This window comes from Zingiber officinale, chromosome 10A (genome assembly GCF_018446385.1).
Source record: "Zingiber officinale cultivar Zhangliang chromosome 10A, Zo_v1.1, whole genome shotgun sequence".
NCBI lineage: Eukaryota > Viridiplantae > Streptophyta > Magnoliopsida > Zingiberales > Zingiberaceae > Zingiber > Zingiber officinale.
This window is the reverse complement of record NC_056004.1, coordinates 72,171,516-72,193,651: the sequence shown is the minus strand read 5'-3', so window position 1 is coordinate 72,193,651 and position 22,136 is coordinate 72,171,516.

Sequence of the window (22,136 nt, the reverse complement as noted above, 5' to 3'; positions counted from 1 at the left end):
GGGACATGACTATGCCTCTTGGCACGACCCCTATTGATGATCTTCATAAGTTGCTTCAATGTGTGTCTTTGCTCTATTTTCACTCCAAATAACATTCTATCAATCAAAATATACAAAGAACAGAACTCTGAATAAAATAAGATGGAAGTATAATAGAATAATAAAATAGGATGCAATAAACAAAGATTATATTCATAAAATATAAGTAGATGTGCATCAAACTATCCCTAAAACCATATATAATCTACGCACATCACACCCTCAGGCTTAAACATTTACTTGTCCTCAAAGAAAAACTGCATCTAAACTCATGTGGTTAAATAGTGCATCATAATCTCTAGCAAGTCGATCTAATCCTATCTGTTAGGACTAAAAAAAATTTAGGTATCTCCACAATGGTATGATATTATCCACTTTGGGTCTAAGCTCTCATGATTTTATTTTAGGATCTACCCAAAAGGCCTCATACTAATGGAGATAATTTTTTCTTATAAATCTATGATCTTTCCTATATATTTTCAATGTGAGACTTTGTTTGCAACCTTGCGACCTAATAATCCCTCCCCCCTCCTCAAACGAAGGACCACGACTTCTCATGTCTGATCCTCGACCCACTAGGTCTTCTTGCCCCTCAATCCACCTGACCTACTAGGAGTTCCGTAACTAGCTACAACTAGGACTTCCTTCTTGGTGTCTGGTTCTCTTGATCCGAACATGGGAGCCCCCACTTCTTTTGTTCGAGGTCAATATTCTATTAACATGACTCAATTAGACCATAACTCTTATGCACAGTTAGCAGTTAGACCTTCTGGCAGTCCGAGCCCTAATACCAATTTTTAGGATCAAAAGAAATTTAGATTTCTCCATAATAACACGATATTGCCCACTTTGGGCCTAAACCCTTATGGTTTTCTTTTTAGGCTCTACCTAAAAGGCCTCATATCAATGGAGATATCTTTCCCTTATAAATCTATAATCTTTCCCATGTATTTTTAATATGAGAGTTTATTTACAACCTTGTAACCCAACACTATCAAATGATTTCGTTAGTAAGCAAGATACAAAAATTATTTGAGTATGACCTAAGTAATAATTTTTCGTGCTTAGTGTAATAGTAGCCTAAATTTGTCAAGTATTAATTCCTAAGTCCAGTTAAGTCATCATATCACTATGTTCCTTATGCTCCTAGTGATAGGCACTTACCTGCAACATGCTTGGTTCATCCTACTTATTCTATCCAATGTCTTAAAGGCGCGCTCGATATCAACAGAAACATAGCAGTTATAACCTAACTCGGTCTCAAAGGGGTATGTAACAACCCACCTTCCTTGCTACTCTCTAAGGTGACCGTTACTTAACTATTAACTCTACTTACTTGTGTTACTTATGCTAATATTAGCAATACTCAACTTTGTCACGCCCCCAGAGAAGTTCCTACCGAAAAATTTCGACAGCATCTCCTCTGTACCGGTGACTATATGGAGCATACATACACAAAAGAAATAACATCACCACGCAGTTTAATAAAATTAGATCCTGCAAGTAATGAATAGCGAAAACATAATGAAATACAACTTCTAACTCAAAAATTTTCTTATCAACCTAAATAAAGAATTAATCTAAACAAATTCTTAAACTAAATCCCAAGGCTCTATAGTCCGGGCATCACACATCCATCCGCACCTCCTTGTCGCCTTCCTTTGCTATAACTTTTCCTTTCCTTTATCTGCAGTAAGAGGAAAATGCATCTATAAGCAAAATTGCTTAGTAAGCGCTATCTAACTCACAAAACTTGAATATGCATGTGAATAAGAATAAATCTAAAACTGAATGCTTTAAAAGAAATACTACACATGCACATCTACTAGCAAAAGAAACAAGACATGCTGAAATGCTAAACATATAAAGTTTATTTCACTTGTTCAAAACTTATACTTTTAGACTTCAGAATAATAAGTTTAACTGAACTGATACATAAGCTGAGCTAAACTGATGCTAGGCTAATGCTGAATCTGAACTGTATTCACGTAACTGATTTGTGAAGTTTTGAAAACTATTTTCATAATAGATAAAAATAATAATCAATCTGCTGATGGGCCCGACAACTGTACTTGCTATGTGCGCATCCCTAACTAGACCCGAGGTAGCTAGTCCCGAATCTAGTAGGGTTTACTAGGTTATCTAAACCTAGGGACGACTATGTGAGCCCAACCCAAGGACAACTAAGAGTCCATGTAACGACCCGCCTCCTACTGACTAGGCTGTGAGGCCGATCGCTACATTATGCTGTGCTAAATTACTATTGCGGAAATCTGGATTGATTAAAATTTTACTAAACTGATTACTGTAAAATCTGAACTTAATATTCTAGGTGTACCTAGGAGTTATACACATGCTAGGGAAGATAATCTATGCCTCTCGGGATGTCCTGCTAGCTGTAATCAGGCATTTCAATCGATTCATGAATCGATTGGGCTGTCGGATCGATCCAGTGATCGATCCAGCTTGATACTGGCACGGAGAAAAACTCTGGATCGGTCGGCTGACCGATCCACAAGCTTTATCTCTTCTGTATATGGCTGGATCGGTCTACCGACCGATCCAGGAGTACACATTGCTTCTGTATGCTGCTGGATCGGTCTACCGACCGATTAAGGAGTACACTGATCGGTCAGCAGACCGATCCAGTGGCTCACTGATCGGTCGGCTGATCGATCAGTGAGCTTCTGTACTCACTGTTCGCATCTGGATCGGTCGGCTGACCGATCCATAAACTCTCTGTTCGCGACTGGATCGGTCAGCTGACCGATCCAGTGGCACTACCCCATTTCTGATCGATCCGTACTGGATCGGTCAGCTGACCGATCCAGTGGTACTACCCCATTTCTGATCGATCCGTAGATCGATCTGGGTTTCTGATTTCGAATCAGAACCTCTGATTTCAGCACTAGTTCGTGCCAAAACCTCACACAACAATTATACAATGCATGGAAAATATTCTAATATCCACTAACTAGCATTCTAACATGACATAGTGCAAGGTTTATTAATTCATAGCATTTAAACCACTAGAAATGCATAAAAGTGTCTTAAGAAAAGAAACTAAGTTCCTAATTTGCTAAACTTCCTAAGGATCTTCATTCCAGGTTCCTGCCACACACACCATCTCTGCATTGACCTCCAGCTTCCTCTGCTAGTCCATCTTCCCTTTACCTTTATCTGCAGTATAAGGGAAAATAGTATCTGTAAGCTTTAAGCTTAGTAAGAAACCAACTACCTCACTAAAACATGCAACGATGCAAACATGTTTTTAAAGAATGCTATTTAAAAACATGCACTGAATTTGTTAAAGCATGGCATACTGAAGTTACATGGCATAAATACTGAAACATGGCATGCATAATAAAATCTAAGCATGGAGCTATCTCATGGTATCAACTAGGAGAACTAAACTGAAACTGAAACTAAAACTGAGCTAAAACTATATTCACATAACTAGATTACAAGTTTGAAAGCTATTATCATAATAAGTGAAAATAGTAATCATGCTGCTGTTTGGGCCCGGCAACTGTACTTGCTGTGCGCGCATCCCTAGCTAGACCCGGGTTTGCAAGTCCCGCATTTAGTAGGGTTTACTAGGTTATCTAAACCTAGGGACCGACTATGGGAGCCCAGCCCAATGGATATCTAATCCTGTACAGTGCCACTAAAAATAAAATACTGAATATAGCTACTAATTGTTTATTTTGCTGTTTCTAGGTTATCTGAACCTAGAGCTAGGTTATCTAAACCTAGAGGCGACTCTGGGAGCCCACCCATTGGACCGTAGTCCCATGTAAGCTGAAACTAGACTAATATACTGATTTAAATGCTACTAATGCATTTAACTGAGCTGTTAAAAATATCTGAGGTAATATTTAGCTACACTAATCATTTTATCGAACTCTTGGTGTGCTCCAACTCTCCCCTCTAATAGGGAGACCACCTCTAGGCACCCGACAACGTCTAGAGCCTCTAACTGAAGGAGAACAACGTGTCTAGCCCATCTAGAGGTGCTCAACTAGATCCCTAATCTGCGAGGAGGGTTTAAACACACCTTGGGTGCCGAAAAAATCTGCATATAGCTAAACTAAAGGCATGCAATCAAACGAAAGCTACTTATACTGCAGGTGAGGGGTTTCTTACCTCTTGTTTGGATTTTCTTACAGATCTAAGCGCTAGGTTTCCCGGAGAAGAGATCTCTTCGATGATTTTCTCGCGTCTACGCGTTCTTCTCGCGGAGAGGAGCGTCCTCGTATCCTTGATGTTGCTGGAAGATGCTCCTATTGCCCTAGGAATGGAACCCTAGGCTTGCTTGGCTTGGGCGCCTAGAGGTGAGGATGGGAGAGGGTCGGCGGGTGAGGGTTTGAGAGGAGGAGAAGTTACGATCAAAAAAAATAATCTCCTCACTTAATAATTTTCCTATTTATATTTAGGAATTAGTTCGCCCAACTTCAATATAAATTTAATTGAATCCCTTTCCTTTCAGCACGGCCCTGCTGGGTTCATCTGGTTACTAAGGCTAACTAAAAGTTATCGAATCCGAGAGGTCCCGGGTTCGATTCCCGCCTAAGCTATTTTGCGGTTCTAATTATTTTTGCTACTTCCGCTATTCTAAAAATTCCGGAAAAATATCTAAAAATTCCAGAAAAATCATACAATATTTCTAATATAGTCTTGAGAATTTTCGGGCGTTACAATCCTCCATACCTTATAAAAAGTTTATCCTCGAACTTAGAATAATTCTGGGTACTTCTGTCTCATGCTGGCTTCTGTCTCCCAAGTTGCCTCTTCTGCTATGTGACTGTGCCAAATAACCTTGACTAATGATACTTCCTTGTTCCGCAATTTCTTAACTGCTTGGTCTATTATCTGAATAGGCCGACTGTCATAGCTGAGGTCTTCGCAGATCTGTACCGACTGGGGCTCAATCACCTGGGTGGCATCTGGGGTATGCTTCTTCAGCATAGAGACATGAAATACATTGTGGACAGCTGACATTTCCTGGGGTAGCTCTAGCTCATATGCTACCTTGCCCACTCTTCTACTGATAAGGTATGGTCCCACATATCTGGGACTTAGTTTTCCCTTTTTCCCAAACCGCATTACTCCCTTCATGGGAGCTACTCTGAGGAACACTGAATCCCCAACTGAGAACTCTAAAGGTCTGCGCCGTGTATCAGCATAGCTTTTCTAGCGGCTCTGAGCTGTCTCTATCCTCTCGGATCTCAGATAGTCAGTGGTATCTGCTACTAGATCTGTCTAAAGTTCTAGTTCCTTCTGTTCACCACTCTCATACCAGCAGATTGGAGATCTACACCTCCGCCCATAGAGAGCCTCGTAAGGTGCCATGCCGATAGTGGCCTGATAGCTGTTGTTGTATGCAAATTCTGCTAGGCTCAGATATTTGCACCAACTTCCCTTGAAATCTAGGGCACATGCTCGGAGCATATCTTCGAGTACCTGATTTACTCGCTCCGTCTGACCATCTGTCTGAGGATGGAAGGCTGTGCTGAATTTTAGCTTCGTGCCCAAAGCTGACTATACACACTCCCAGAAGTGTGATGTGAACCTACTGTCTCTGTCTGAAATAATGGTTCGTGAGACTCCATGCAGCCTGACGATCTCCTTGAGATACAACTGAGCTAACTGCTCCATGGAATACGATATTCTGATAGCTAAGAAGTGGGCTAATTTAGTCAATCTGTCGACTATTACCCAGATGGTATCAAAACCATTCGTGGTTCTGGGTAGTCCCACTATAAAATCCATAGAAATGTCTTCCCACTTCCATTCTGGAATCTGAATAGGCTGCAGAACTCCTCCTGGTCTCTGATGTTCTGCCTTGACCCTCTTACAGGTCAGACAGGTGTTGACATATCTAGCGATGTCCCTCTTCATCCCAGGCCACCAAAATCATTTCTTCAAGTCTTGGTACATTTTGGTGGAACCAGGATGCATCGCATAAGGAGTCCTGTGAGCCTCATCTAGAATTTTCCTCTGTAGTTCCTCCTGATCCGGAACACATAGCCTGTCACCAAAATACAACACCCCGCTATCTGATATTCTGAACTCTCCACCTTCTGATTCTGCTAAACCTTGCTTGATTCTCTGAATTTCAGGATCCTGCTCCTGAGCTGTCTGGATGTCACCGAGCAAGGTAGACTCTAATGTCATAGTAGAGAGCTGTCCGACTATGAGCTCGAGACCGAAATCTGAGATCTCCTTCTGTAGGGGCGGTGACATGGCTGCTAGAGATAATAGGGTAGCGCTGGACTTCCTGCTGAGGGCGTCTGCTACCCTATTCGCTTTTCCTGGGTGGTAGAGGATATCTATGTCGTAGTCTTTGACCAGTTCTAGCCATCTGCGCTGTCGCATATTCAGATCCTTCTGAGTGAAGAAGTACTTCAGACTCTGATGATCTGTATACACTTTGCACTGAGCTCCATACAAGTAATGTCTCCAAATCTTGAGAGTGAACACCACTGCTGCAAGCTCAAGGTCATGACTAGGATAGTTCTTCTCATAATCCTTAAGTTGTCTGGAGGCATAGGCGATCACCTTGCCATCTTGCATCAGCACTGCTCCTAGTCCCAACTTTGAGGCATCACTATATATGTCAAAGCTATCTGCGTTCTCTGGTAGAGTCAGAATAGGTGCACTGGTCAATCTCCTTTTCAGCTCGCTGAAACTGTTCTCACAGTCCTCTGTCCACTTAAATTTTCTGTTCTTTCTGGTAAGAGCTGTTAGTGGGGAGGCTATCCTGGAGAAGTCTTCTACGAATTTTCTGTAATAGCCTGCTAATCCCAGAAAGCTTCTGATCTCACTGCATTCTTGGGTCTCTTCCAGTTACTCACAGCTTCTATTTTACTGGGGTCTACCATGATACCATCCTTTGAGATGATGTGACCCAGGAAGGACACCTGATCTAGCCAAAATTCACATTTGGTGAACTGGGCGTACAGCTGATTCTGCTGAAGGGTCTGCAATACTGTTTTCAGGTGCTCTACATGTTCTTCCTGAGTTCTGGAATAGATAAGGATGTCATCGATGAACACGATAACGAACCTATCTAAATATTCCCTGAATACTCTGTTCATGAGGTCCATGAAAGTAGCTGGAGTATTGGTCACACCAAAGGGCATGACTACGAACTCGTAATGTCCGTATCTAGTCCTGAATGCTGTCTTAGGTATATCCCCTTCTTTGACCTTCACCTGATGATAACCCGATCTGAGGTCTATTTTAGAGAACACTGCTGCTCCCTTTAGCTGATCAAACAGTCATCTATTCGGGAAGAGGATACCGTCTTGATTGTGACTTGTTCACGGTAGTCTATACACAGGCATGCTCCCATCCTTCTTCTTCACGAATACGCGCCCCATGGTGAGTGACTAGGACGATGAAGCCTTTGTCAAGCAACTCTTGTAGTTGTTCATGAAGTTCCTTCAGTGCCATGCGGTAAGGTGCTTTGGAGATAGGATTTGTACCGGAATGAGCTCTATCTCAAATTCGATCTCCCGTCTCGTGCTAGGCCCGTAACTCTTCGTGGAAGACCTGGTTGTCACATACGACTGACCTCGCTAGTGCTGGTCCTTGTCCCGACCGGTGCCGACTACGTGCTAAGAATCCTGCACATCCCGAATCCATTAACCTCGTGCCTTCATAGCTGAGAGAAACTTCTTTTTCTCTTGGGTTCTCCGATGAACTCGAACTGTGCTTCTGCTTCGGGTTGGAATGTGACTTTCTGTTTACGGCACTCGATGGAGGCACCGTATTTGATCAAGAAGTCCATCCCGAAGATGATGTCGTAGTCGGTCATATTAATCACTATCAGATCGCAAAAGAGCTCTCTGTCTGCTATAGTGACCGACACTGCTCTGAGCCAGTGCGTAGACGCCATGATTTCTCCTGAGGGTAACGTCGTAAGGAACTGGCTACTGAGTACCTCTGGAGGTATTGCTAACTTCTCAGCAAATGCCCTGGATATGTATGAATGGGTTGCCCCAGTATCCAATAAGACAGTTGTACTTTGTTGTAAAATACTAATCTGACCTGTAACAACTGTCGAGGCATTTGCTACGTCCTCTCTGGTGAGTGAATAGATCCTCGCATTGGTCATAGCTGGAGGGACTTCTAATCTACCCTGGCTGATATGTGGACCATCTAAAGCGGCCTGCATCTGATGTAACTGAGTTGGCTGGCCTCCATACTGCATCGGCTGTGGTTGAGGAAGACTGGTCTTGTTTGGACACTGCTTGGCCATATGCCCTTCCTGTCCGCATTCAAAGAATCCTCGTGTGCCCTTACGACAAACTCCAGGATGGAATTTCCCACAAGTAGCACACTTTGGATAACTGGGCCGGCCGGGGTCCTCCTTGGGTAACTCCCGGTTTGCGCTTGTTCGGAGTTCCTTCCGCTAGAGCCATGGGAGCTGTGGCCCTGTTGTTTCTAAGTGCCTGAGCCTCCTTGACCTTTAGCTTCTGAGAGGACTTGCTTCTGCTGCTTGATGCTATTCTGGTAATGCTCAGTGATTAGAGCACTGCTCACTAATTCTTCTGTGATTTGTGGCCTATGAACGCCACCAGCCACGTTCATTGCTATTTCCGGCCTCAGCATCTTGAGCATCAACCGGATTTGTTCCCTTTCTGTGCTGACTAATTCAGGGCATAGACGAGCCAACCTGTAGAATTTCTTCACGGCTTCCTCAACTGATAGGTTGCCCTGACGAAACTCAGTGAACTCGTCGTAGTGACGGTTGGTGACCCGCACATGAAAGAACTCCTCAAAGAATTCCTTCTCGAAGTCATCTCATGTCATCTGGTTCACTGGGCGCTTCGCTCTGATTCTCTCCCATCACATACGTGCATCTCCTGTCAGACAGAAGGAGGCGCACTTCACCTTCTCATGTTCTGGCCAGTCCATCGCTTTCCAGTGTTTTGAACCATGCCCGAGCATCCCATGGTTCATTCGCTTGAGAAATTCTCCGCTTTACTCTACCACCGATCGATAGGCTTCTCTACGCTCCGCTGACTACCGTGCCGAGGGTCGGATCGGTGGAACTCTAAGACCACCGTGTCGCTAAGTTAGGCTCCGGGGTGACAGTGGGAGTGTTCTGCACTAGACTTTAAGGTGGCTATTTCTTGTTGTCGTCAGCTTAGTCAGAATCGAGCCACTAATACTGTCAGTCTAGGGAGGCACCGAACTCGCCTCGCATCTTGGGGCTCAGAGTCGGTGCCCTTCTAGTTAGGCGTCCTTGTGCCATTTCTAAAGACATAGAGGACATACATAACTAAGGCAATCATGTTTATATATCTACTATCATTATCATGTTAGGTGTTATCATCTATCAACATGCTACAGTATCTATAAACATGAAAGAAAGAACATAATAAAGTGAGAGACGTTTCTTACTTGGATGCTTCAGGTACAATGCTGATGTGTGTGTAGGAAGTATGGAACCTGGCTCTGATACCACTCTGTAATGACCCGCCTCCTACTGACTAGGCTGTGAGGTCGATCGCTACATTATGCTGTGCTAAATTACTATTGCGGAAATCAGGATTGATTAAAATTTTACTAAATTGATTACTGTAAAATCTGAACTTAATATTCTAGGTGTACCTAGGAGTTGTACACATGCTAGGGAAGATAATCTATGCCTCTCGGGATGTCCTGCTAGCTGTAATCAGGCATTTCAATCGATTCATGAATCGATTGGGCTGTCGGATCGATCCAGTGATCGATCCAGCTTGATACTGGCACTGAGAAAAACTCTGGATCGGTCGGCTGACCGATCCACAAGCTTTATTGCTTCTGTATATGGCTGGATCAGTCTACCGACCGATCCAGGAGTACACATTGCTTCTGTATACAGCTGGATCGGTCTACCGACCGATCCAGGAGTACACTGATCGGTCGGCAGACCGATCCAGTGGCTCACTGATCGGTCGGCTGACCGATCAGTGAGCTTCTGTACTCACTGTTTGCATCTGGATCGGTCGGCTGACCGATCCATAAACTCTCTGTTCGCGACTGGATCGGTCAGCTGACCGATCCAGTGGCACTACCCCATTTCATATCGATCCGTACTGGATCGATCAGCTGACCGATCCAGTGGCACTACCCCATTTCTGATCGATCCGTAGATCGATCTGGGTTTCTGATTTCGAATCAGAACCTCTGATTTCAGCACTAGTTAGCGCCAAAACCTCACACAACAATTATACAATGCATGGAAAACATTCTAATATCCACTAACTAGCATTCTAACATGACATAGTGCAAGGTTTATTAATTCATAGCATTTAAACCACAAGAAATGCATAAAAGTGTCTTAAGAAAAGAAACTAAGTTCTTAATTTGCTAAACTTCCTAAGGATCTTCATTCCAGGTTCCTGCCACACACACCATCTCTGCATTGACCTCCAGCTTCCTCTGCTAGTCCATCTTCCCTTTACCCTTATCTGCAGTATAAGGGAAAATAATATCTATAAGCTTTAAGCTTAGTAAGAAACCAACTACCTCACTAAAACATGCAACGATGCAAACATGTTTTTAAAGAATGCTATTTAAAAACATGCACTGAATTTGTTAAAGCATGGCATACTGAAGTTACATGACATAAATACTGAAACATGGCATGCATAATAAAATCTAAGCATGGAGCTATCTCATGGTATCAACTAGGAGAACTAAACAGAAACTGAAACTAAAACTGAGCTAAAACTATATTCACATAACTAGATTACATGTTTGAAAGCTATTATCATAATAAGTGAAAATAGTAATCATGCTGCTGTTTGGGCCCGGCAACTGTACTTGCTGTGCGCGCATCCCTAGCTAGACCCGGGTTTGCAAGTCCCGCATTTAGTAGGGTTTACTAGGTTATCTAAACCTAGGGACGACTGTGGGAGCCCAACCCAATGGATATCTAATCCTGTACAGTGCCACTAAAAATAAAATACTGAATATAGCTACTAATTGTTTATTTTGCTGTTTCTAGGTTATCTGAACCTAGAGCTAGGTTATCTAAACCTAGAGGCGACTCTGGGAGCCCACCCATTGGACCGTAGTCCCATGTAAGCTGAAACTAGACTAATATACTGATTTAAATGCTACTAATGCATTTAACTGAGCTGTTAAAAATATCTGAGGTAATATTTAGCTACACTAATCATTTTGTCGAACACTTGGTGTGCTCCAACTCTCCCCTCTAATAGGGAGACCACCTCTAGGCACCCGACAACGTCTAGAGCCTCCAACTGAAGGAGAACAACGTGTCTGGCCCATCTAGAGGTGCTCAACTAGATCCCTAATCTGCGAGGAGGGTTTAAACACACCTTTGGTGCCGAAAAAATCTGCATATAGCTAAACTAAAGGCATGCAATCAAAGGAAAGCTACTTATACTGCAGGTGAGGGGTTTCTTACCTCCTGTTTGGATTTTCTTACAGATCTAAGCGCTAGGTTTCCCGGATAAGAGATCTCTTCGATGATCTTCTCGCGTCTACGCGTTCTTCTCGCGGAGAGGAGCGTCCTTGTATCCTTGATGTTGCTGGAAGATGCTCCTATGGCCCTAGGGATGGAACCCTAGGCTTGCTTGGCTTGGGCGCCGAGAGGTGAGGATGGGAGAGGGTCGGCGGGTGAGGGTTTGAGAGGAGGAGAAGTTACGATCAAAAAAAATAATCTCCTCACTTAATAATTTTCCTATTTATATTTAGGAATTAGTTCGCCCAACTTCAATATAAATTTAATTGAATCCCTTTCCTTTCAGCACGGCCCTGCTGGGTTCATCTGGTTACTAAGGCTAACTAAAAGTTATCGGATCCGAGAGGTCCCGGGTTCGATTCCCGCCTAAGCTATTTTGCGGTTCTAATTATTTTTGCTACTTCCGCTATTCTAAAAATTCCGGAAAATATCTAAAAATTCCAGAAAAATCATACAATATTTCTAATATAGTCTTGAAAATTTTCGGGCGTTACAGTCCAGCACAGTGCCACTGATAAAAGTAAAATATTGATTCATAAGCTGATTTATCTTAATTACTTCTTCTTTAAATGCCTTGGCATTTTAACAAGCACCTTGTGTGTCAAAATCCCTAAAGTCTTGACTTTGGGATCTACTTAAGGCCTTGGCCTTTTTCTTTCTTTTCTTTATCTTTCTTATACTTGTTAATACCTCTAATAAAAGAATGCTTCTTTAAAAACTGAAATGTTTAAACAAATTCTAACTTTGAAATGCATAAACAAAAATCTACATACTATGCTAATCAAAATTCTGCATACTATACTAATAAAATCTGCACTTGTAAGCTTAATAAAATCTACAAATCTAATTAAGCTACTAGCGATCTAATTGGATCTTCCAATGCTAAACCATCAAAACTGCAATGCTAAACAATTCAAAATCTGTAATGCTACACATAGCTATTCCACACTAAAAATCTGTTAAAGCTTGATACATATGTAAAGCTTATACTTTTATAGAGTAATAGAGATCTTTAAGCATGTTACAACATGATCTAAACTGGAATACTAAGCCAAAATCGTAAACTGAAAACTAAATCTACATACTATACTAATCAAGATTCTGCATTCTATGCTACACAATTTCTGCATACTATGCAAACATAAATTCTGCACTATAATACTTAACCAAACTGCACTATAATTTTTTTAAAAAATAAACTGCACTATAAGTTCCACCAAAAATCTGCACTACAAGTTCCACCAAAAATCTGCACTATAAATTCCACCAAAAATCTGCACTACAAGTTCCACAAAAAATATGCACTATAAACTTAATTAAAATCTGCACTATAAGCTTATTTAAAATCTGCACTATAAGCTTACATAAAAATCTGCACTATAAGCTTAATTAAAATCTGCACTATAGGCTTAATTAAAATCTACACTATAAACTTAAATAAAAATATGCACTATAAGCTGAATTAAAATCTGCATAAAAATCTGAATTTCTAATTTCAAGGGAAAAACAAATCTTGGATCTACTCTAAATTCCCAAGAAACCACAATGCTTTAGAGCATATTCCGAAAACTAAAAGAAACACTAAATCAAAGCTCGAAACTACCCTTACCGTAGGTGAGTAGCACTTACCTTGGTTTCTTGGTCTTACAATCCGAATTAGGCTTCTAGGGTTTTCGGAGAGCTTGAGATTTTGGCTCTTCTTCGTGCCCACGGCTTCTCTTCAACGAGAGGATCTTAAGGAGGTGAAGAACTCTCGGGATTTGCCCTTCACCGGCCGCTGGAGAGAAGCCTAGCTCCGGCTTGTTTCCGCCCGAGAAATCGTCGTCGCCGCGCGCAAAAGAAAGGAGATGAGAAAGGTTTCTTGGTCACGGGAAATAAAACCCTCTCCTAACTTATCCCTTTTATAATCTCCAATATTCTGTTAACTTCTTAAATAAATTTTGCTACCTTTTCTAAACAAAATCGCCCGCTTGGGCACTTTGTCAGCCGGGTTCGCTTAAGGTTCGGTTCGGGTCGGAGGTCGCGGATTCGAATCTCTGCCGCAACCCTTTTATTCCAATTTATTTTCTAATTATTAACTACCACTTAAATATTTTTAATTCCTCCTTTAATTAGCAACGCCCGCTTGAACACTTGGCTAGCCGCGTTTCGCCGAAACCTCTGACCTGGTCAGAGGTCGCGGGTTCGATTCCTCATCCGAACCTTTTATTCCCATTTATTTTCTATTTCCTAACTACTGCTTAAATAAATTTTGTTCTCCTTTTAACCTACAACGCCCACTTGGGTACTTGGTCAGCCGGATTCGCTTAAGAGTTGGCTCGGCCAGAGGTCTCCGGTTCGAATCTCGGCTTGGATATTATTTTTGTCGAAACTTCTTTTGTTTAGTAAAAATACCAAACGAACTCCAAAAATTACATAAAAATACTCTAAAAATTTCTAAAATCTTTAGAATATTTCTAAAGCATTTCTAAATATTTTTAAATGCTATTAGGATTTGGAATGAGGAAATTTGGGTCGTTACAGGGTAACTCACTAGTTTCCACTCACGATAACTATTTTTTTATATCTCTTATTTATTTTTTTCCTTTAAGTGATTACAAAGTGCAACACTTGAATACAAATGCACATGAATATAAATGCAGAGATATTTTGATTTTTCTAAGTGAGTTGATATGATTCAAGTCTCATCCATTAACCAAAATATAGTATGAGAAATCATCATGGAAACACTAGTACTAATTAAGTTCTATGAATTATGACTGTTTTCAAAGTTGTCTACCATCAAAACTAGGCATAGTGTATAGAGATCCTAAAATAAGTTCAATACTTAAACTCTTACAGTAAAAACATTGCTCATATCATGTTATCATGGATAGAAAAAGATAGATCACTAAATATACTAGCACCGTAAGTAACCAATAAATTACTTGAAATCTAGAACAAGCATGTTAGTATTTTACATTAAGGAACTAATAATAATGATGTGATGAATAATGCAACAAGAAAAATTTTATTATGCAAAAAGTAAACTAACTAAAAAGTAAACTAAGCCCAGCACATCCCCCATACTTAAATTTGTTATTGTTCCAATGAAAATTAGAAATGAAAATATGGATGAGGTTTTGAAATTAGAGAAGTTATCAAGTGGTGAGCTCCAAATGATAAAGACAATTATGTGCTTAAAAATACTCCTCTGTCTTATATCCACATTCCTCCACAACAGTAAATCCTATAAAAAAATAGACAAGAAAAATTAAGTATAGGGATTAGGGTTGTTATGAACAAAGTAAAAAACTAGAAAGAAATTAAAACTAAAATGAAAATAAGATTGAACGTGGGTTGCCTCCTACGAAGATCTTGTTTAAGGTTATTAGCTCGATCCCTTATTAGGATCATCTAAATTATGATCTTGCCGGAGTAAGTAATCTTCAGACTTTCCGACTAATGGCCCAATATGCGGAGGGAGCATTCATCATGGGAATCACATCTTGAGTAATTGCTATCTCCTTCTTCTTCCCCTTAAAGGGTCTTCTTGACGGTAGGAGAAGGTTCACTTGAAGCACCCAAGCCAAAAGCACTATTATTATAGTTGATGTTAAGGCCTTGTTTTGAAAAAAAAAAAAAGGTATAGGCAAAAGTGGGAGTGTCCAGTCTTGGGGTCTTCAGCTATCCATCACTTCCCACTTGGAGGGTTGCATACTAATATCAAGATTTGCCTCATTTATGATCCCATCTTCCATCAAGCATGAATTATCAGGAGTTGCAATAGGAACAATAGCAAGTTGGTTGAGCATGCATTATAAGTCATATTAGTGTCTGAAGTATCATCAAATACATCGTCACAATGTAAAGCAATAGAGGAGTCCTGTAAAGCTGCAGAATCATAATCTCAATCGTCATTAGCTTTACACTCCATCCCCTCTAACATATGATTTGACACTATCTCCACGCATGGACTTGACACATTAACTTGCTATAGGGATCTGAGAAACAAGATCCCTTCTTACACCAAGAGCTCTTATAATTCTTGTAATTTTGTCTTCATTTGACTGGGGACAGGAATATCCAAATCTTGTGAGTCCTCCTAGTTAGCCAACTCATCAAATTACAACTGATGTGGTCTAACTTATAGTAAATTATCATGAAATTCTGATGGACTCTGATTTGCTTGAGAAAAATTGCTCAACACTTTGTATGCAATTATAATCAAAATTCTAATAATCTATCTAATCTTGATTGAAGTGTTGAGGTGAGTCAGGAATATGCTACTGTGGAATTAACTACTTATTCTCCTCATAAATGCTTTAGGGTCGAAAGTTTTGAGTTTGTTGATCTCCCTAGTCATATCTAGAAGTAACAGGAACTGAATCATATATGTCTTGATATTTCGGTTTAAATAGATTCTGAAGTTCTGTGGGAGAGGCAGTAACTATTTGGAAGAAGTGACAAATAGTAGAAGGATCGGATGAGCTACCACAAACCATGTAAATAACATTAATTGGTTTTGCGGAAGGGCCAGCTTCATTTTGGAAGAGGTGGCATATTGCAGTCGAGTGGGTTTCACTACCACATACTCTATAGATGTTTAGCATTTGATCATCATCCGAATTATACTTTGCATTACAACCTCCAAGTTTCCAAGAATACTAATCCATGGCTAAAGAAAACTTCTAGTCTCTTCTGACACAATAGTAATAAAATCACAAGACACTAGGAGCAGACATAAAATAGCACATGGATATAGGAGATATAAAATAATCAAGACACTCAACCAATTTTTTTGTATTTTATTAAAAAAATAAATACAAAATTTAAAAACAAGAAGAAAATGCATAATAAAAATAAGAAAGAAAAAAGAAAAATATCTAGAGTAACTCATATGCTAATCAACTAATGTTAATCAGAGCACTCCCCAACAACGGAGCCAAAAACTTGTTGTACCCACAAGTGCACGATTTTCCTCAAGTAATAAAATATTGATCCCACAAGGACTATTGATTAAGCACTAGTTAACATCATATGGCGAGATATCTAGACAATAAGAAGGTGTTTTATGGTCATGTACGCAAGAAGAGAAAGAAAAAGGAAAAGAGAGAGAGGGAGAGAATAAGCGTAGGTGAGTGAACGATGATAGATTCTAGGATTTTGATTTCACTATGATGCTAGTTAATGTCCCTATGGATTGTTCATCTCCTTATCTCTATGCTTACACTTTAAAGGATTTCTTAACAAAAGTTTGGTTCAATCCCACACAGGTCACACCGGAGAGTTTTACCCAAGTTATAATGTCATTAAGTAAAGAAGCAACTTTAAAAAGTTTGGTTAAAGGGTTACCCTAAGGCTCTCAGGGTATATAATTGCTAGAGTTATACAATTTATTTTCTAACGGTAGATTAATGTAACAAAGTAGAAGAAAAAATCTTGAAAGTCTGGTAAAAGAGATATCCTCTGTCACAGCCCCCCCCCCTCCTGGTTATACAATTGCTACATTACACAAAACACTTCCTTACATTAATTTGGGAGAAACCCTCTAAATTCCAATTGGCTTCCTTTGTAGGGAATTACCCTCCATTTCAAGGATGATACCCTAAAAAATAAGGGATACCCTCTGTCACAGGGTCTCTAGTTAAACAAACTAGAGTATCTCCTCAACATGATGAATAAAATTCTACATCTACATGAAATGACTTTATACATATTTTGTCAAACACATAGAAGGCACAACACACATAGAATATGACATAAAGATTTCATTGAACAAGAAAAACATATATACGTAGTTTATACATTAACATCGCATCACAAATACTTCCTACATCCTAAGAATCAGAGAATCTACTCCTTTACAAGGTAATACAACCAAAGGACAGAAAAAATAGCAAACTACAATTCAATATATGGAAATAGAGAAAGGAGAGTGCTTATCCTTGAAGCCCGACATCTTTGAAAGCATTTCCTTACTCCAAAGATGGATGGATCGTGAAGAAAAAGAGCTCTAGGGCTTCCCCCTAAGGGGAAAACCCTTCTCTAAGGAGAGGGAAGAAGTTTCGAATCTAAGATAAGTCAAAGAATGAGTTTCTTGACCCTTTTATACCTTCTCCAAACTATCCAGATCTACTAAGTTTATAGGGCTCAGCCAAAATAGATTTTTCACCCCTTAAACCTAGTTTTCACATATTTCACCTAGAACAAAAGTTATATCCCTTAAAATTATCTAAATTCTGATATTTGGATTGAGCTCTGGCTCTAACAGAGTCAAAAGTTATAGTGGTTCAAAATTAGTCTGCAGTTTCGGTGGATGACCCGATGCAACCATGCCTAGGAGGCATGACCTTTCCTTTTAGCATGACTAGACCATGTTTACTCTCTGTTGAACCTAAAAAAAGTTGTAGATCTTGAAGTTAGTTACATTTTTATATCTAGAATAGCCCATAACTCCAATCGAGCACAAAGTTATGTTTATTTCAAAATTAGTCAGTAATCTATCCAGATTCAACACAACCCAATTTTTTCACTACATGACAACGACTTCATGGCAGACGACCTAGAGAGGCACATCCATGCCAAAAGGCATGGCCCCTCTAGGATTAGTCTCTGGAAATATGTCACAGCTATGCTAAATGGCGCAGTCGAACCATGATTCGACTCTAGAAAGGGGAGGCACGACTTTGTGATTTCAAATAGACGCCCCTCGGTTGGCCACTCATGGGAGGCATGAGCATGCCTACAGGCATGACCTATCCCAGTTTGCTTTGGGAGAGGACACACGGTTGTGCCTCTTGGCACATCCCCTGTTAATGATCTTTATAAGTTGCTTAAATGTGTCTTTGCCCCATTTTTGCTCCAAATGACATTCTATTAATCAAAACATACAAAGAGCATATCTCTGAACAAAATAGGATGGAAGTATGATAAAATAATAAAATAGGATGGAATAAAAAATATTATATTTATGAAATATAAGTAGATATAAGTCAAACAATACCTAAAAATATATTTAAACACAAGTATTTTTTTTACTTAGTTTGAAGCCTTCGACGACTCCTACTCCAAGGCACACACTCATTAAGTATTTTTGTTGAGCAATCACTATAATATCAAAAAATTACAAATAGTTAAGTATAATGTAGAAATAATAAAAGAATACCAACAACTAAAGGAAAAAAGATTGGTTGTTGATTATCGAAGATCCTTTCAGTGTCATCATATCAGCCTTCTAGGAGTAGTACGGCAGAACAAAAGTCGGAGCAGATTTGTTGTTGAAGCCTCTAGTTGAAGGCTCTTTTATAAGCCATTTTCGGGCATCCGGACCACCCCCGGGTGCTTGGAATACTGATGACATGGTTGTACTTAGACAAAACTCAATCTTTGAAATTTCATCCATCTCGGGGTGCCCGGACTAGTCCGGATGCCTGTACCTGACATGTGCCAGCCAACTATGTGTGTCACCTTAGCTAGTCGTCTGCTTCTTCACCTCCTTGCCCGAGCGGCTAGAACATCTTTGGGTTCCCGGAAGTCCTGACGCCTGGATACAGTCCAGGTGCTTGGAGCCCCCTTTTTCAACCACATTGCAGCTTTGATTCCCTGCAAAATACATTAGTCTAAGCAACAAAAATTACCCTATAAAATAGAGTTAGCACATTAAAAATATAATCAATTTATAACTTAAATCCTATCTTCTCAAGACCAAAATCTAATCATGTTCTCAGTTTAGACTTCCCAAATGACTCTAAGCTGGACCGTGCCTATAGTCCCTCCGGGACTTATCCTCACTGGATCTCTCTTCTTCAATGACTTATCTCACTTTCCATTTATAGTCAATTGACTTGTCTTTTGACCTACAGGTATTCCCTCTAGTTGTCAAGTTCATAGACCCAACTGGGCTTTAGCTTGTTGTCAGGTCCAGCAAACTCAACTAAATTTCTGTCAGATATCGGATCACTCCTCGACCTATCTGAACTTCCCACCAGCTATCAAGTCCAGCAGACCTAGTTAGATTTCATCTTGATGTCAGGTCCTCTAGACCATCAATTCCTTCACACTTGGTAAAGAAATCAGATCACATAGAACCTAACTTTAACTATTTGTCATTCATCAAAATATAAATTTGATCATTTGAGCTTACTGCACCAACATATTGTTCCAACAACAATCCCGACGATGGGAAGCTAAACTAAAGGAGCCTTGAGAGCCCTCCTCGTCCGTGGTCAGCAGACCTTCAGCTGAGGACGCTAGAGAGGTCTAAGCTCTCATCGTCTGTGGTAGATGAAACTAGTGTCGGCTCAAGGCCTAGGCCGATAAGGTCTATGTCTAAGGCCCTAATTTTATTAGGACCCCTAATTTATAATATTTTAATATTAATTATATTATTATTTTTTAAAAAAAACATTTTTAGTTTTAAATTATCTTTAAAATGTTCATTTTTAATTTTAAATTATTTTGAATTTATTTGTCAAAGATATTTTTAATTATATACTCTATTTTTTAAAACCTATTCAATTCTTGCTTTTCAATATTAATCTTTCAAAATGTGTGTCTTCTTGTATAGTTCTCCTCTCTTGTCGGGTGTTCCTGTTGGTTAGTCCTAGGAAAATCATACTGGTTCCACTGTACAAAAATTTTGTACAAGTGTCGAACCTTTCCTTAAATAACCTATTGTGTTCTTTAGAAGTTAAATTAGGAATCGTAGACGGAACTTAACATCATTGATTCCAAATTTAACTTATCTGTTCTTAATGGTTTAGATTTGAATCGCAAGCGGAACTTAACACTATTGATTCAAATCCACCTATGTTATTAATTCCATTAAATATTAATTTCTAAAATTGGCTTCCAGGACTGCATGGCGAGGCACATGGCCTTCTTGGATATGGGAGCAACCACCACCACCTAGACAAAGCCTTTTAAGGAAAGCTAATATTTAATTTCCTTAAATAACTCTAAGTTTAACCAAAAAGAACAATCGAATCACAAATTCAAAAAATAAAAGAAAAGAAACACAACTTTGAAACAAATCTGAAAACTCTAGAATCATATGCCTCTTGTGTTTGGTATTTCCAAAAATAACTATACAAAGAAAACTAGTATGATGTGGAAAACAATTACTAGTTATATCTTTCTTTGTAAGCAAATAACCTCTTGATCTTCTACCATATTCCTCTTCTTATCCCGGCCATTGTGTGGGCAACGATCTACCGAGATGAGAATCCACCTAAGCCACCTTCTTCTCCAAGCAAGATTCGGCCACCATAATTCTCCAAGAGAAGTAGAGGTCCGACCACCACCACCAAGCTCCAAGGGATGCTAGAAACAAAGCCTCCTTTCTCTCCTTCTTCTCCTAGCTAGAACCGGCCATCAACAAGATCTCCAAGAGAAGATGAAACCGACCACTAAAAAAGAAGAGAAGAGGAGAGGGAAAACCTCTAGGGCCAGCCACACCAAGGAAGAAAAGAGAGGAAGAAAAAGAATAGAGTTCTCTAGCCATGAAGGCACCTCTACCCTTCTTTTATAATCCTCGGCCTTGGCAAATAAGAAAATTTAAATAAAAACTTCCTTAATTCTTTTGCCATGAAAAGGAAAATTTATTTAATTAAAAATAATTTCCTCTTCTCAATTGTAATGGCCGGCCACCTCTAATTTTCCATCAAGGAAAGTTTTTATTCACAAGAATTAAAATTTCCTAATTTGTTTCCGGAAATTTATAAAAAAAAATTATCCGATATTTTTTTCCCTTCATGGTGGATAAAAAGGAAATTTTATAAATTAAAATATTTCTTTTAAACATGTGGATGATTTCCAAAAATGAAAGTTATCTCTAAAAATTAAAATCTCCATTCAATCTACAAATAAGGAAAGATATCAAATCTTTTCTTAATCTTTTGTAGAAACTTATAAAAGAGAATATTTAATTTTTAAACTCTCTTTTAAATCATGAACATGGTTAAAAAAGAAAAGTTTTCTTAAAATTAAAATCCACCTTTCAATCTACAAATAAGGAAAGATTTCAAATCTTTTCTTAATCTTTTGTAGAAAGCTATAAAAGGAAAGATTTAAATTTTAAACTCTCTCTTAAAACCATGATATCCACATTAAGAAAAAATTTTAAATAAAAATAAAATCCCTTTTAATATGGCCGACCAATCAAGCTTGGGCTCCAAGCCATGGCCGGCCAATTAACTTGGCTCAATCCTATGATCTTGGCCGGCCCTAGCTTGGGTTTCAAGCTAGCTTGGTCGACCCCATTAGGATTGGTAAGAAGGTGGGTATAGGTGGATATAATTCTCTATATACAAGAGGCTACGATAGGGACCGAGAGGAGGAATTGGTTTTGGTCTCCCAATGAAATTAAGCTTCCCGTGTTCGCCCCGAACACACAACTTAACTTCATCAATAATAATTCATACCACTAAAGAATTATTATTGAACTACCGCACCAATCCCATATTACATTTTGGGCTCCTTCTTATTATGAGTGTGTTAGTCTCTCTATGTTTAAGATGTCAAATGACCACTAATTAAATGAGTTACTGACAACTCACTTAATTAATATCTTAGTCCAAGAGTAGTACCACTCAACCTCATCGTCATGTCAGACTAAGTCCACCTGCAT